We start from the raw sequence: 16770 nt of genomic DNA on the forward strand, positions 1-16770 counted from the left end.
AACTTCTCTAAAGCAAATTTCACACTCCTCAAAACTGAGGTGGAATCCTTCAAAGCCCCCGAGCCTGTGGAAAATATGGCCCAGACCGCAGAATCCTTTATAAACACATTCTATGAACACCTTCAGGAATGCATGGATCATGCAATCCCAAATAAAACCAAGACCCAATCCTCCAAAGGCAGGCGTCCTGTCTGGTGGACCCCAGCCATAAACAAACTATACAATAGAAGGAGGAAGCTACTACATGATAGAGCAAAATCCCAAAAAGGGAAGGCATCTCTGATCAGTATTAGCAAAAAACTACGGGCACTCATAAAATCATCTAAGGCCAGCTTTGAGAGAAAAATTGCACAGGACACTAAGGATAATCACAAGGCTTTCTTTAGTTATGTTAAGAACCTGGGTAGGAATTCCCAGATATGCTCAGAATTACTCCAACATGACAAAAAATACATCGAACCCACAGACATTGCCAACATCCTAGCTGACAGGTTCAGCGCAAACTTCTCCCCCCCTCCCCACCAAAAGGGCAAATATCTATCCCAGCAGAGTGCTGCCCCCCTAACATCTCAGATGCTCAGGTAAGAGCCACCCTCTCCAAAGCAAAAAACACAGCATCAATGGGACCAGATGGTGTCCCGGGCTGCATCCTACATGAACTCCAAGAAGAGCTAAACCCAAACATAAAACTACTGTTCAATCTCAGCCTTACTACAGGATATGTACCCAAAGAGTGGCGTCAACAGATCCTGGAAACTATCGCTCCATAAGCCTGACTAGCTTGGTCTGCAAAGCTATGGACATCATAAATAAAGATATTGAGGACCTACAGATACTGGATCCTACCCAGTTCGGCTTTATTAAGGGCAGATCCTGCCTCTTAAACCTGGTTGATTTCTTTGAAACAGTCACCAAGGCCATTGGCGAGGGGAAGGTGGTCCACACAGCCTACCTGGACCTCGCAAAAGCCTTCAATACAATACCCCACTCGGGCATTATAGATAAGCCCACCAGCTTAAATATAAACCCCTATGTCACTAGATGGGTTGCAAACTGGCTCAAGGACAGAACCCACATGGTTAGAATTGCTGGAGCCATGTCAGACTCCAAACCAGTTACAAGTGGCGTCCCATAAGGCTTAGTCCTGGGACCTCTCTTGTTCGGTATATATTTCTCGGAGGTACAGGCCAACACGGAAGGACTGTGGCTGACCAAGTTCGCAGATGACTGCAAACTGGGAGCCATAATCGACTCTCCAGCTGACACAAGCATCCTCCAAAAGGGCCTCATAGAAACAGACAACTGGTGCCAGAGCCATGGCCTCAAGCTAAATGCCAAAAAGTGTATAGTCATCCCCTTTGGCAAAAACAAAGTGCCCACAGATTACCACATAGGTGGTAATCCATTAAGTACAGAAGAAGTAATTAGGGACCTGGGGACCCAAGTTGATACCAATCTCTCATTTGACAACCACGTGGCCAAAGTGGTTAGAAAAACATTTTATATAGCCCACCTAATCATGAAGGGATTCACATCTAGATCAGTGGAGGTCATTGTGCCATTTTACTCATCCCTCATCAGGCCCATAATTGAGTACAATGCCCCTTTTGGGATGTACCTTACCAGACACCTGCAGCAACTGGAAAGACCAAAAAAGTACCTCACCAAGAGGATCAAAGGGCTCAAACAGATGCCATATGCTGCCCGGTTAAAGAAAGTCCAGCTCTACTCAGTGGCATACCGCCTGCTCAGAGGCGATCTGTGCCTGACATATAAAGCCATGTCCAACCCGGAATTAATGGACATGCTGTACCTCACAAAATCCAAATCCCATCGAGCTACGCACTCGAGAGACTTGAACCTCAGCATTGAAATAAATAGGACATGCTGGAGGGACAGATTCATAACCCAGAGGCTCCCTTCACTCTGGAATAAAATCCCAGTCCAGGTTAGGCAGAGTCCCTCATTGACTCTCTTCAAGAGGAATCTTGATGAGTGGATGGGAGATCATAGGTTTACCTCGGGTATCACTTCTGTGTCACTGTTAGACAGAGGCACAGTATACTAACCTCAAAAAAGGGCATAGCAAAATAAATTTAAAATGGGTGGCAAAAGCCAAACACACTCTGGCTAGGCTTATAAATGCCCTAGGGCAGATAGCCTAGTATGAACCTATGAACCTATGAACTAATAGAGTACAGTCTCCTTTGATATTAATAAATCTTGCAATACATTTCATTATTGGTGAGATAAAAAGTTGATCATATGTTATGGAAAAAAGAAAGCTTGTTTTGGAAGTATAAATGTTTCCTTCTAGGCAAAGTAAAAGAGAATTAAACAGTATGACTAAAGAGTTATAGAATAGCATAAACAGATTAAAATTCATTGTGAAATAAAGTTGGCTTCCTCTGACAATAAAACAGTATTACAAATGTATTAATCCTCAAAAGAAAATTTTGAATTTAGTTATGATGATCGATCCAAATATTATCAAGTTAGTTAATCCCATGTTAATATCTAATGCCTTTAGCACAATTTTTTCTTACCTATCTACTGCTGTTGGTAATAACAAATTTATGTTTACTAAGTTAAACACAAAAGGATCTATCTGTCTTGGAATTACTATACATACTGATGTCACTGCCCCAAGTAAACTTCAAAATAAAACACCTGCAGGTCAGATGATATCCTCTCCATTTTATTAAAACAATTAAAGGATGAGTTAGTTATTGTTCTTAATGTATTAAATGGGTCTATATTAGAAGACCGAATGTGTAGGTGATCGTACACCTAAACATCGATCTTCTAATATCGAAAGCAAAAAACAGCAAATGGCCGATTTAACGCAGGAAAAGATTTCCCTTGGCCATTCGCCGGAGTTTGCTATTTCCCTACTGTTGAGCAATCTCAGAGTTGGTATATTTAGTTAGGGGGTTTGGGGGACACTTAATTTAGATGTAAAGTAATTTTTTTTTGTGTTGTTGCTGAGGGACATGTTTCCCCTGGGACATTTGACATTGTGTGGTTCGATATTAGAAGATCGATGTTTAGGTGTTCGATCACCTAAACAGTCGGTCTTCTAATATAGACCCATATTAAATGCCTTGTTGTAAGTTCTTATGCTGTTCACATTTTTTGAAATTATCATCTGTTACTCTTATAATTAAAAAGGGAAAGATTACTGACACAAATAAATATTGCCGTATAAATTTAACTCCTGTATTTGGGAAATATATTGAAAGTTGCCTTCTCAATCTTATTATACAAGATAGGGTTTCATATAATTTGTATGACTTACATCAGCATGGCTTTAATTCTGGATAATCTATGCTAACTAACTTAATCAAATTATATGACTATGTCATTACAACAATTGACCAAGGTTTGTCAGAAGTGCTCATATTTTTAGACTTAGCAAAAGCTTCTGACACACTACCACATAAAGTCATATATGAAACTATTCTAAAAGATAAACTAAAACCTTACCTTAATAATTGGATTATGAAGTGTTTATCTGACAGAAATCAAGTAGTTACAGCCCAAAGACATATATCTGATCCCTGTTTTGTATTAGCAAGGGCTTCACAGGGTTATGTGTTTGGTCACGTACTGTTTAACATTATTTTTGCATTTTCTCAGTGATAAACCATTTCTGAATGAAGAAATATGGTGATGATTCCAAGCTAGGGTTTGCTCTCACTTCAGTTGAAGAAAAATATAAATAATAATACTACAGAAATGTTATATAGGGTCAATAATATTGGAACAAAATTTAATAAATATAAATGCAGCATTAAGTACTTTGGTAAGAATATTAAAGGGGACCTATTTTATTTTATAATAATTTAATTGAGGTCACTGTTTACAAAGACTTGGGAATATTAATTTCATCAAATTTGAAGTTATAGCCAAAACCATAAAACAACTAGGTCTGTTGCTAAAACATTTCTCTATAAGGGATGACCTGCATATAGTAACATTGCATATAACATTTATAAGACCATTTCTTGAATATAATAATGCTTTTTGTATTTACAACAAAGGTCACATAACATTGCCAAGACAATTATATTGTTGGAAGATCAAATTTATGAATAGAGATGTACTAATTTAAACTTGTATTCAGTACAGTATAGATATCTCAGAAGGAAATTTAGTTTTGGTTACAAAGTATTAACTAGTGAACAATTTCAAGCTAGGTTTGACATCAATATTAACAATAACAGTAAAGCATATAAACAAAGAAATTGCATAGTTAAAGTTAAAACTGTTAGCATTGCACTGAGATCTTCTTCTTTCGGCTTTTCCTGGTTAGAGGTCACCACAGTGGATCACCTGTCCGCTCAAGATTGGCAGTGGAGTTTTACGGTGTTGAGTTGTCAGCCCAGCGCCCAACCTTCCACAGAAGGCACACACAAATGCATGCACTCAGACCTAATGCCAATTTAGAGTGTCCAATCCACCTACAGCATGTCTTTGGGATGTGGGAGGAAACCGGAGCACCCGGAGGAACCCCACGTGACTACAGGGATGACATACAGACTCCGCACAGAAGGCACCCCAGCCAAGAATCAAACCGGAGAACCTCTTGCTGTGAGGTGGCAATGCTAACCGCTGCACCACCATAGCTGCCCTAGCACAGGATTGAGATCAAAATATATAATTCAATTGATTCCTAGATTATGGAATAACTCACTTTGGACATAAAACAATCTGATTCTCTTTTGATATTTAAGAAGAGGTTAAATACTTGGTTTAGGCCTAGGTTATATTACCCTGAATTGACTGAATTTCTTAGATGGCCTTTAAATACTGTATAATTACTTATGAAGTTAAGGGCTGCCACTTTTTCAGGCAAATCACATCCTATGGATTGGCATGATTTGGTTATTTTTTTAGTAAACTGATCAAAGAAGTAGAGTGTTTGCCTGCTTTTTGCAATTGTTTTAGATTTTTTGTCTGTATTATTCATGTATGTACATTATGAACTTTCTGTATTCAGGTGTCTGTATGGTGTACCTGTATTTTGATGTGTTGGCAGTTTTAAATATATTCAACCATTCACCAGCAGCAGATTATTTTTGTTTCTATAGGTAAAATAATGGCTCCTTTGTCATCCAGCTGATATATGATAAATTTATCTTGATGTGCAATGTTTTCTGGTGGCACTGCTAAACCCTACATTGCCCATTCAGTATCATCTGTGGCACATATTCATTTATTTATTATTTTATTTATTTATTTTTTTTTACAGTTTGATGACCGGGGAAGTCCACTGGGTCTAGTGAGCTCATTTTCAGTGGTGGCCCAAGTAGAAAAGCTCTAAGATACAATAAAGAATGTGTACAGAACAATACCAAGAACAATCAGAGGTATTATGGTAACATGAACAATCAGAACAATAATGTAGTAAAACACACACTAACATGATAAATCATGCATATGATTGCATTCAGATTGATAAAAATAACTACATAGGTGAATATCCTAGGTAATAATGAATGACCGTGTGGATATATTATTCCATGATTTGATTTTAGAAAGTATTTCTAGGTAGCAGTGAGGAACAGGAGAGCGAAGAGATATGGTTAGGTTGGAAGGTTACAGGAGCATTTCAGTTTATAGTAAAGGTAGGAATGGAGAAGAGTTTTAACGTTTTCAGGGTTCTGTGTAGTCCTAAGAGCAGGGGAACTGAATTCCATTTTTTGGCTAAGGAAAAAGAGAGGAGTAACTGTCCAGATGAATGGTTAGGTTTATGAATGCTAAGTAGGTTTTGCCTTTCAGATCTGAGGACTCTATTAGGCAAGGATGTCAGAAAGAGCGAGGCTTTTAGTAGGGCTGAAGATAAGTTTGTGGGCTGTGATCAGTTGAAGGTAATCTAGGTAGTTTGGTAGCTCTAGCTAATTTAGAGAGCGGAGGGCTTCATAATGATGGGAAGAGCATTTATAGTTAGTGGCAAATGTGGATATTTTGTTATAGCAGGTTTCTAGCTTGGAAGTGAGAGAGGTTTGCAGATTTGTTAGCTGGGGACCACCATACATAAGGGAGGGTAGGATTTAAGTGGAGGCTAGAGTATGTCTAGTGTGAGATGTAAGGAAACAATTGTTCCTGTAGAGCATACCAAGCTTTTGATGGGTTCTCTTTATGTTTTGAAGGACATGGTTGTAAAATGTTAGTTGTTCATCTATGATAACTCCTAGAAATTTAGCATGGGGAGCAACTTTGATCAAAGTGTTGTTTTGGCTTAATACTTGGAAAGTGTTTTTGTCTAGAGGGAAGGATTTTGAAGGTGGAAATATTAATATTTTGGATTTGTTGGCATTTAGAGATAGATGGTTTTAGAGCATCCAAGCTTCAGTAGTTGAAAAGGCAGCTTGATTTTTTACTAGATGTTCAGGAGATTAGTAGCACAGCAGACTAAAGTAGAGTCATTTGCATACTGAATTACTGTGACATTGGGAATGGCAGAGTGAAAGGTGTTGCTAAAGATGTTAAACACCATAGGACCCAGTATGGATCCCTGGGGCATACCTGTGGGGGTATGGAGAAAAGAAGAGATATCTTTTTTTTTTTTTACATTTCACAGCTTGTGATCTATCAGACAAATAGCTGAAAAACCAGGATATCATGTTTTGGGAGAAACTGAGATTTGAAAGGTGGCTCAGAAGGTGGGTATGAGAAACAGTACTGAATGCTTTGGAAAGATCTAAAAGCACAGTGGATTCTACTTTCCCTGTGTCACGATTGACAGTATCAAGGAAAGAAAGAGTGCTGTGGTAGTACTATGACCTGGTTGGAATACATGTTGGGTTGGGGTAAGGAGATGGTTTTGAGTTAGGAAGGGCATGAGTTGTAGGTGAACGCATTTTTCCAGGATTTTAGAAATTGGTGAGAGAATAGCTATCTTGGTGCAAGGTTTGTGGTCTGAGTGGATGCACTGTGTCAGAAGCAGCAGTGATTTCCAGTATTATTTCAGTAGTTGTTTGTTTTCTGCATGCAGATGCTTTCTTAGGAATTGCAAATCATTTAAGCTACTACAACACCATAGATGTCCAGTGAGTGGTCATGGATAGCATAATTATTCATTTAAAAAGTGTTTGTAGTATACAGAAAGGTAACAGCATAGGAGTTACACCATACTGAGCCCTTACTAATGCTACATTAGAATGAATTGCTAATTTCTTTATTTATTTATTTGCTTCCAATTGGGTAAAGCCTGTTTTTAGCAGAAGCCCAGGGAGAAAAGTTCCACATTACATTATTTTCACAGGCAATTAGCATGAGGTTAATATATAACATTAAACTGAGTATATAGTATATCAGCTGATCACCATGGCTAAGTAGACTGTACAGTATTTATAGCATGCTAAAACTGTACACATCTAAAGAACATTTACCATTATTTTCCAATTAATGTATAAAGCCCCATTGAATTTTTGAGTACACAGACAACAGACGAGGCATATGCAAGTTGTTATCCAATTAGTTATTCACTTGAGATATGTGAATGGTTAAAAACATATGAGGATTTTATATTACACAATTTTGTTGTGTAAGGAATGAACTTCATTATGGTGCAACTACAACAGCTAACTGTTTTAGGATTTCAAAATATAGATGGAAAATGATTAGACCAAGATGGGAGCTTAGTAATGAAGCTGTTAACAAGTGCATGACCATTTTGTTGACAGGTATGTTTTCAAGGTGGTTATAAGTAGTAGATTAGATCAGATATTTCTGATGTTTGTTGGAAGATAGTTCCGCAGTTAAGCAATGTATACAGAGAGCAGGCAGTCACCATTATGATTTTTAGATTTTTGAGTAAGCACTAAGTGTTGGTTCAGTGAACACAGTTCTCTATGAGTCAAGTACCAGCTCTGATGGCAGAAAATCTGTCTGGGTTATAGAGGATACTGTGGTCAGTCTTAATGTGAGTGTAGGCGAATAGATTAGGTAGCTCAAGCCATTTAAGGGACTGAAAGGCAAGACAGTGATGTGGTTGGTCAATGTAGTTACTTCCGAACTTTGCAATCTTATTATATGATTGTTCCATGTTGGCTAACTCACAGACTGTAGGTCCTTTATCAGGCAAACAAGAGAGTAAGGAGTTCAGAGCTCTGAGCTATGGTCTTAAATGCATAGTCTTATCGAAAGGGTTTGACTGTATAAAGAAATCCTAGTTTATGTTTTTTTTTTGTACAGCATATTGGACATGCTGATTGAATCTTAATCTGTGGTCAATTATTATACTCAATATTTCCCTGTTTTATGCTAGTTCACTTCTAGTATTATCGACTAATAATATTTTAAGCCACAGTATTTTTATTGCTTGTGAGGTGAAAATGCTATTACCATAGCTTTTGTGGATTTAGGAGAGCTTTTGATTACTGAAGCCATTTTTTCATTTTTTTAAAGGAATGTTGTAAGTCATCTTGGAGCTGTATGACTGAAGAGGAGGAAGCACGTGTTAGTGCTGAATTGTCTGTGACTCTGCATATTGGATTATGTTTGATGAAGAGTTATGGTCCCAATATTGAACATTGTGGACATCTAGTTTTGTGTCCTGAGGAGATGATAGCTCATGTGTCCAATATGCACACTGTAACGTCTTGCAGTAGTACAGGTGTTCACATATGATAAGTTGTGATTATCCCAATGAATTGGATGGCCTTGTAATGCTTACTGATTGTACAGGAACACTGTTGGACTATTGCACTGTACATACCACCTTGTCACCTGACACCATAAAGTACAGTGACAAGAGGCATATTTGTATTTGCTAGTTCCTGTTCTGTAAGTAACATTACAGCGCTAGTTACAAGTTATCAACAAGTAGCTGGTAATTACTCTTTCCTTTCTTGAGATGTTCTTTTTGGGGTCATAGGTCACACATGAAATTAACAGAGCTCTAGCTCATTTCTCAGAGTCACAGATTCCTGCCTTCAGGAAATAATTTTCATTCATTTAACTGGATTTGAACACTTCTTAGAAGAACAAGGATGACTCAGTTATGCTAATCATATTTGGAACAAAGAATATGTACACAAAATTGAGGATGCAGGAATAAGTGAAGATCTGCCCAAGATGAAGTCTGACAAAGAAGATTAATCCTATGTGTTGTTGTGCTTATATATGCATAACATTAAAAAAACTGGAGGGAAATTATTTGTATTACTTCAGAAATGGTAGGAGTAAAACATCAGAGATCGATACCATATCTCCATTGCCTATGATTTGTTTTGTAAGACACGCCTCTCAACTGTCACTGATTTTGCAGGATGCGACCGATCTTGCCTCCTACTTTTGCCCTGTCCTTTTTAAAATTGTGGATTTTCTGGCATATTAATAAGGATCACTGTCAATCAGTAATACTGTATATTTGAGTTTAATGCTTAGAAAATATGTGATGGTGCAAAACATGCTATTCTACTAACATTTCAAGTGAATTAGAGTAATATTTAAATTACTACCCCCACTTTTACCTCTCCCACTTCATTATTTTGGCATTGTCAAAAATTCTTAACCAAGAACATTGAGAAGCATTATTAAACAGTATGCAAACTTGCTTACACATGCAGCATTGGATAAGTCAGAAGTGTTACTATATCCTGAATTGGTGAAATAAATCTCATCAATGGTAAAAAACTAGTGACTGTGTAGGTGAGTGTAGGTGTTCATAGGTTCATAGGATGGTACTAGGCTATTTGCCCTAGGGCCTATACAAGCCTAGCCATAACAATTCCCCGGCTATTTCTTCCCAAAATATTTACTTCCCTGGACCCCTGTCTAGCAGGGCGGCTGATGTGATCCCCGGGGTGAATTTCCTATCTCCCATCCAATTGTCAAGGTTCATTTTGAAGAGGGTGAAAGAGACGCTCTGCTTGACATGTATGGGTAGTCTATTTCCGAGTTTGGGGGGGGGGGTCTCTGGGTCAGGAACCTATCCCTCCAGCATGAGTGTGTGTGCGTGTGTGTGTGTGTGTGTGTGTGTGTGTGTGTGTGTGTGTGTGTGTCTGCGTGTGTGTGTGCGTGTGTGTGTGTATGTGTGTGTGTGTGTAACAAATAAAGGCAAAACACAGATGTGAAATTTTCAGTTCAAGATAAAAGAAGACTAGATCTGGCTGGTAACAAGTGCATACGAAAATAAACTTGACCGATAAATTATTAATTAAGCTCTCTGCAAGTGGCAGCCAATAATAATAAGATAAAAGATAATTATATATCTCTATGTTTAGGGATGTCTCCAAATCAAACATTTTTCAGTTACTTGATGACCTAAATAATTCATTCAAACCTATAGCACCTTTATTTGTCTCTTTCCTTTTAATAGCCATAGCTCCTTATGGCATTGTGGCATGTTTTAGGGACTGGCTGCCATAGCCAAGTGATTTTCTAATTAATAATAAGCAGCATAAAAAGGTCAGAGTGCAAATATCAAAATGGCACTAAATCTGTTACTCTGGGATGCCTTGCAGTGGAGATATTAATGACTGTCACTTTTTATTCATATTTTCTTCCCTAGTTTTGTTGACGGGCAGAGTTTGATATATCATGCTACAAGGCATAAAATACATTATCCGTGTCCATGTATAGCACACTATTCTGGGCATATTGGCAGTTATTTGCCAGCAGTTCTGAAAAGTTGCAATATCCTATATCTACATCAACATTTCCAAAATATAGTGACTTAAAAATGTTGCATGGCATGAGGTTACCAGGGATGGATGACTTCCCAAAGGATACTATTATGCATTTCTTGGCATTTAGTTTTAGTCCATGACTCTGACACCGGTTGTTTGTGTCAGCCCCTCTTGGAGAACATTTGTGTCAGTGTGAGATTCAATGTCAGCTCCTAATTTGCAATCATCTGTAAATTTAGTCAGCCAGAGGCCACTGACATTTGCCTTGACTTCTGAGAAGTAAATGCCAAAAAGGAGTGGTCCAAGGACTGATCACTGAGGGACTCCACTTGTGACTGGCCTCTTTGTAGAGGTGGACTCCCCAATTCTAACTTCCTGAGTCCTGTCTGTGAGCCAGTTAGCTATCCACTGGGTGACATGCGGGTTTGTACCTAACCTCCTGAGTATGTCAAAAATCCCTGAGTGGGGTTCACTTAGGGGACATTTTAAGCTTAGCCAATTTCCATTTTGGTGCTTGAATTAACATTTCCTGATTGGTCTTACCATTCCCATGGCTGATAATTGTACGTTAGCCCTAGTGAGAATGACTGTGATCATACCATAGATAATTTGAGGGGACCCATGCAAGGGATGCAGCATTTAGGAACTGCCTCTATCCATTAGTGGCATGAGGGGCAATCCTGGAGTGCATTTTCTATTACCCATCCTTAGATCTAAGTTGCATTTGAATATGGACAGGGATGAGGTATGTTTTACTTGAATGGATAGTCTGTAACCCCGTGCCACTCCAGCGCAGCCCCCTCCCCAGCCACTCCAGTGTTCCATTAATTGGATATTTTTCCTCAGTTACCATAAACACTGTCCAAATCTGTCAGCATGCATACTGTTTTTTTTATTTACTTCTATAGTGATTACAGAAACTGAAACAAAATAACACAAACACTGAGGCATTTGCTAAACAAACAATACAGTCTTGCAATGAAAACAGACTTAGCATGAGCAGTAAAACTTCTCTGCTCTTGAAACTCACATTCATTGAAATGGCATGAAAACCCACATTCATTTTGCATCTGACCAGTGGAGGACTAAGCTTACCTCTAGGCTGTTTTCAAACCATAGGCTCCTTGCACACTTTTAGGGCCATGCATACATGTATGCTTTGATTCGCCTTCCTGATTGTATTAAATTATATTCCTTCTATAGCACCACTTGTTAGAATGTGTTTTAAATTTGAAGAGTTTCATTCTGGGTGTCATTTGCAACCAATATATGTAGGAAGTCTAACAATATTCAGTATATTATGACAAAACATTTCTGCAACATCTGAATTCATCTGTAAAATCTAAATGGATTTGAAAATGAATATCTAGAAATCAAACTGATGATTTTTTACAAAATACTACAAATTTGCAAATTTTAAAAATATGGAAAGGAAACATAGACACACTTTTGCATAATTTCTCCAGTTTGAGCAAGCAAAGGAATATAAAAGGATGTAGTGAGCGCTTTAGTGGACATTTATTAACAAAGAAAAAAAACAACTTTAGGTACTCACTATGAGGACATACAAGAAAGAAAGAGACAAAGGTATCTGAAGGGAAATGCAGAATGAAGGAAATTACTCCAGCTTTATTCAGTCTCATACCGCTTGCTCAGAGGTGACCTGTGCCTGACATATAAGGCCATGTCAAACCCAGATTTGATGAATATGCTTCACCTCAAAAAATCTAGATCCCTCAGAACCACAAGGGCGGGAGACTTAAACCTTGACACGGTTATAAATAGAACGTGCTGGAGGGACAGATTCATCACCCAGAGACTCCCTATGCTGTGGAACAAAATCCCGGTACATGTGAGGCAGAGCACCTCGCTGGCCTTGTTCAAGAGGAATCTTGACCAATGGATGGGAGATCGCAGATATACCCCAGGGATTACTTCAGTGTCACTGCTTGACAGAGGCACAGAAAAATGATAGGCATAGTTTTTATTCAAACTAAAGGGGTGGTGAAAGCCACATAACTATGGGCTAGGCTTATAAATGCCCTTGGGCAGATAGCCTAGTATGAACCTATGAACCTATGAACCTATGAACTTAAAGAATAATTTTAGCTCATTGCAAAAACAAAACCCTATTGTAAAGAACTGACATAAAAAATAGATACAAAAAATAAAACTTTTGGACAAGATGAAGAAAGCAAACTTCTACATACACGCATAGTTTGCAAAGTGCTTACAAGTTCCTTTGTTCAATGTCTACACAGCCTAATCAGTCATCAAGGTCAGACATTATGAAATCTCCTTCAAATAAAAAGTGCCTTTGTCAACAGTAGCATGTAGGAGCAAACACTTTTTTCGAAAAAGTTCACGAATGAGAAGAGACAATATATTTTCAAACATTGTGGCATATGGACAAGGATTTTGGCCACTAATCATGACCTAAATATCAAGACTGAAAAATTTCTCTCAACTCCAAAGTGGAAGATACTTTTGAAGAAGCAATTACAAAGCTGAAAATCTTCAAATACCTCTATAGAAACTGTTGAGTGAATACCTGCTTCATTCAGGCATCCCAGAAATAGTAATACTAATAAAAAAACAAGTAAAAAAAGTTTAACACTATGTCCAGCACTAGCAAGTATAGCTTGCATACATACAAAACATCTTACTTTAGTTTATCAGCTCACAGGAGAACTAAGACATAAAATATTTCTTTACAAAACCCAGAGACAGAGCAAGGCAGTATTCAGTTAAATTATTCCATTTCTGAGAAAGCATTTTGTTTCTTTAGTAAGTATGCCTTCTGTGGAAGGTTGGGTTTTGGGCTGGCAACTCGATGCCATAAAACTCTGCTGCCAATCATGAACAGACAGTTGATCCGCTGTGGTGACCCCTAACTGGGAAAATCCAAAAGAAGAAGTATGCCTCTAGTTTGGTTCAAAATAAAATTAAATTGTACACAACTCATTAGATCTACACACACTTTTGCGTTGCAAATCTGTCAGTGCAAATACTTTTGAGTTCCTGTTCAGCAAAAAAAAAAGGAGTTCAAGTGTCAGACAAGACATTTTTGAAGTGCAAAGATTTCTAATGCTGTTGTTATGTCTTGAGTTCTTCATCAAAAGATTGCCAGTTTCCTAAATAAAGTAGCTGAATTTTCAAAAATGGTCAGTATAAACTTCATTTGAAGACATTGAATACTGCCTAATTATCGTACACTGAATAGTTAAGAACTCGGTCTACCTTCAGCGTGTCTTCTGGAATCATGCCTGTAAGAGGTACACTGAAGTCTTCAAGACAATCCCCCCAGCAGCAGCATACAAGACAACAATGCCTGCAGCAGCATACAAGACAATCCCCCCAGCAGCAGCATACAAGACAACGATCCCAGCAGCAGCATACAAGACAACAATCCCTGCAATATCATAACAGACAATGATCCCTGCAGCACCATACAAGACAACGATCCCTGCAGCAGCATAAAAGACAACTATCCCTGAAGAAGCAGCATATATCCAAAACATCTTGCCTTTGCCTGCCTAAAACATTCTTCAGGTAAGCAGGCAATGGAATTTTGCACCTAAGTTGTGTTTGGTGTAAATATGCACGTATGGCTTCCAGTCCTTTTTTTCTCTGCCCACGGGGACTAGACTAAAGTGGAGACTACACAAAAAATGCAGGGGACTAAAGTGAAAGTGCAGGGGACTAGACAAAACAAAAAGTGCCCACGGGGACTAAACAGAAAGTGCAGGGAACTAAACAAGACAAAAAGTGCCCACTGGATGGGACTAGACAAGACAAAAAGTGTGGGGGGGGGTGCTCCCTGCCCCCTCCCCCTTGCCCCCCCCCCTCGCTCAATGGTTCTGGTGCCCCTGGCCCCAGCCGAGAATCGAACCAGAGAAGCTCTTGCTGTAAGGTGACAATGTGTTGCCCAAAAACAAGGAATGAAAGATTCCACAGAGATTTGAACTCAGGTCACTGGATTAAAAGTCCAGAGTGCTAACCATTACACCATGTAACCAGGTAAAAAGAAGAATGGGCCCAATGTGGGGCATGAACCCATGACTCTGAGATTAACAGTCTCATGCTCTACCAATTGAGGTAGCTGGGCAAACCGAAATGGAAGTCTTCTATGAAACTACTAATAATCATCAGATGTGAAAGTTCATTTTATTCTAACAAATTGATTTGAGAGTGGTACCTATACCAACTATATGATGACAGATAATTAGCTAGGTAACCCAGTGAATTCCAAGTGTGAAATGATATCTTTGTTGTGTTCTGAAGACAGGGAAAATGACAAAGGACATGGTTATATTTTATGAAGAGTTCTGTAGAAACAAAAATGCATAGGCTTGAAACAAAGATAAGTGTTAATTTTTCAAGGATGAAATCTCAAATTACTTCTGCATCTGCAGCCGATGCTGAATTGCCTATCTTGTGGGAAGGAAAGTGACTTGAACACTATATAGTCCCTATAGGGATGTGGGGAAATGTCACAAGCAGGTATAGGATCAGTGTAGCTATGTGCTGCACATAGACCTGGGAGACATGCAAATGCATACCAAATGTGAATAAAATTTCACGAGAGTAGCAACATATGTGGGAGCCACCAAACAACTCAGAGAGGGTAACGTTTGGTAGACACTGACCTCACATGATGGCCTACTCATACCTTTCAGGGGAATGAAGGGGTCTATAGATTTTGACATAATTACAGGACAAATGGTCTACAGGGATCTTTCTGTGGTCTAGGAGTGAAGTGGTTGACTCTGATTCTAAGGAGCAAAAAATGAGTCAATGGGTGGAAGTAGAAAGTCTAGCAGTTAGTCACAGTAATGTCACAAAAATAAAAAGGTGGAATCTCAATTTGTGTGCTTATGATTGACAAGAACAAAGTTTTCAGGAAGTGAACTAATAAAGAGGCTGTTCTGGATTCAGTCCTTAGTTTACATCACCTTTGAAAGTTTCTAACGGATACCTAAGTGGTAGTATGGCCATTAAATACTCTGCTGTAGAATGGGCCTGTGTGGTAATGAAAGGACAACCGTGAACCAAGGAGCCAAAAAAAATAGCCACATCAGATCCATACTTGTTTATTAGGCTGGCATGTGATATTTCACTTTAAGGAAATAGTTTTTTTGCTATATTACATGGTATGGACAATCAAAGTGCACTTGCTTCAAGGCCACTGATCGAAACTGAACATAAACATGCCTAGATAGCTAAAGAAGCCCTTGACCTGGTCTGAGGAGTATAGTAATAAAACCAAAGCTTATGCATAAAATAAATAAAAGTTTATACTAATTGTGGATCACTATGCACAGCTAGCTATATTAAGTTCTAGAAAAGGGATATACATTGAGAACTGCAGTCTGGTTAAAAAGTAAATCACTGCTTTGGTGGAAACACTCATACGCTAGTGAATGTAAATTAGAAATGCAGTATAAAAATTGAGATGACTTCCTATGATGGCTGCATGCTAATCATTAGATCTGGGACAAATATCCCTGATGAATTATGTCATACAAAAGGAAAGCAGGAATAATCCGGTGCTATCACCTGTGTGTGCATCAGTTGAAGGAATGGCCCAGGACCGGAATGTTATATGGTAATTCCAGCCAACATTATAATACAGAATGTTGGATACTACAAAATACATATCTGAAAAAGGCCAAAACAAATTCCTCAAGTCCTTCAAGTGAATTTTCAGAGGGTAGCCTCGCATCAGTAAGGAAATGATGAACTGGAAATCAGATTATCCAAAATGCACCACCATTAGCAGTACTTTGTATCCTGAGAAATCTCCATCTGTGTCACAGCAATGCATTCCTTCTGTCTTTGCCAGTAGTTTCATGTGCTCATTATACAGCATTATATTCTGATACTGACGTGAGAAGTGCTCTGCATCAAGGTAACGATGTCTGAGACGTCTAGATCAATATTAAGTACAATGCTGGCAAGAAATGCTTTCGTGAGATTGTTAGTGGAGATGCCTCCCTCATCCCAGTTCAAATCAAAAGGTTTCAAAATGTTTATGAAGCAAAATACAACCATTTTGTGACTGTACTGTATGGCTGGGTCAAAATGGGCTGCTGAAACATATGCGCAAGCATATTATATATGGGATCCA

At 38.5% G+C, this 16770-nt stretch overlaps 1 non-coding gene across 1 annotated transcript; it reads right to left on the reverse strand.

The window, feature by feature from the left end:
* Positions 1-14586: 14586 nt before the first annotated feature.
* Positions 14587-14658, reverse strand: TRNAK-UUU. The gene has a single exon. It is a non-coding gene; the product is annotated as a tRNA-Lys (tRNA).
* Positions 14659-16770: the final 2112 nt, after the last annotated feature.

The sequence above is a fragment of the Protopterus annectens genome, chromosome 2.part1 (genome assembly GCF_019279795.1).
Source record: "Protopterus annectens isolate FY-2018-M chromosome 2.part1, PAN1.0, whole genome shotgun sequence".
In the NCBI taxonomy this organism is placed as follows: domain Eukaryota; kingdom Metazoa; phylum Chordata; order Ceratodontiformes; family Protopteridae; genus Protopterus; species Protopterus annectens.